Here is a 1,598-nt window from a genome sequence, read left to right on the forward strand (position 1 = left end):
TCTGTATTGTCTCTAATGTTTTTTGTCACCATTTTACACTCTTTAAAAAAAAAAAAAAAAAAGAAGTCTCTTTTTGAGGTCCCCTGGCATCTGTATAAGGCATACATTCCACTCATGTGTCTGAAATCTGTCAATGAAGAGCTACAGAAAGTGTTAAACAGGGAGGAGGCTGTGAGGAGGCTGTGAACTTTGCCTAAAAACTATTAAGATGCTTAGAAATCATTAACAACAAAATAAAAAAGAGAAACAAAAATAATACAAAGCAGCTATCTTCACTATATACCCAATATTTGCAAAGCATTGTTCTGGTGCAGTAAAAGCACTAGAAACAAAGGCAGAAAAGCGGATAGAAGAGATTGGGACCTAAGCGTGGTTGTGTTGGGATCTGTGGGTGCTTGGGGGTCCACAGCTGAAGCAATTATATATAAATTGTTTCCCACTGTCCCAGAAAACCAGGGTAAATGTCTGCTAGGACTTGAAAATTATAGAGCCAATATACCTCATGAAACACCCAACTCACTAATTATGACCTTACTTGTTCTGCCAAGAGAAGCTTGCCTAATTGGACACTGCAGTAAAGGTAGAACAACAAACATTCTCCAGACAGGCCAAGACACTCATCTTCATAGGCACAGACCTGGGAAGAAATGGGGTGTGGCTAAAGCAACCAGAAAGGCAGCGCCAGGCAAGGCGCAGGTGGCACATTAGTCCTCCAACCACTGCTTACTGGTTACTTCTTCAACTCATCACCCAGTTCCTCCTTATATAACATGGTACAAATGACGTTTTAGAAGACAAAGTCCACTTTCCAAGGGTCTGGAGATCTTTGGAAGAGAAGCAATAGTAGGTGGGGGAGGACTTGAATTTCATCTCTTTCTGAGCCATGAACTATAGTCTCTATAGCTAAACTGCACAAAATCTAATCCATTAAAATAGTTCCCTCAAAATATTAATGAAAGCAGAATATATGTCCCCCATTTCTCTTACAATAAAACCCAATATCCTACTTTTTCTCCTCACCACTGGTATCAAAAACAAGCCCTGGGAGCCAGGGAGATAGCTCAGTAGAATAAGGGCTTTGCTGGCAAGCACAAAGGCCTGAGTTCAATCCTCGGTTCTGCCAAAAAAAAAAGTCAGAAACAAATGAAATTTTTGGTGACAACCTGCTTGGGACCCCCTCCTATCCATCTCGGACAGGAGCTTTCTTTCCTTCAATAAATATATTCTGCTCATAAAAACAAAAACAAGCCCTGTGCCACAGGTGACAAAGGCCATCTGGACTTCCCTTGAAGGACAAGGAAGACATCCACATTACACAAAATAAAGCCCGGAGCATCTGTGTTCAGCTTTGTGTTTTCTTTTGCTCTAAAGAGCTGTATTTAAATAATAACAAGAGCCAGCCAGATAGCTGCTTAGGCAGGTGCAGAGACTGGGATTCCCCAGTGTTGTGCCAGCCCCGCCCCCAGGGCGTGCTGAGACAGTGACTGAGACTGGGTATGGTGGCCTGCACCTCTAACCCTAGCACTTGGGAGGCTGAAAACAGGAGGATCACTCTGAGTCTGATTTGTGCAGTGAGACCCTGCAGACCCTGTATTAAA

Source organism: Octodon degus, unplaced genomic scaffold (assembly GCF_000260255.1).
Source record: "Octodon degus isolate 3935 unplaced genomic scaffold, OctDeg1.0 scaffold00166, whole genome shotgun sequence".
NCBI lineage: Eukaryota > Metazoa > Chordata > Mammalia > Rodentia > Octodontidae > Octodon > Octodon degus.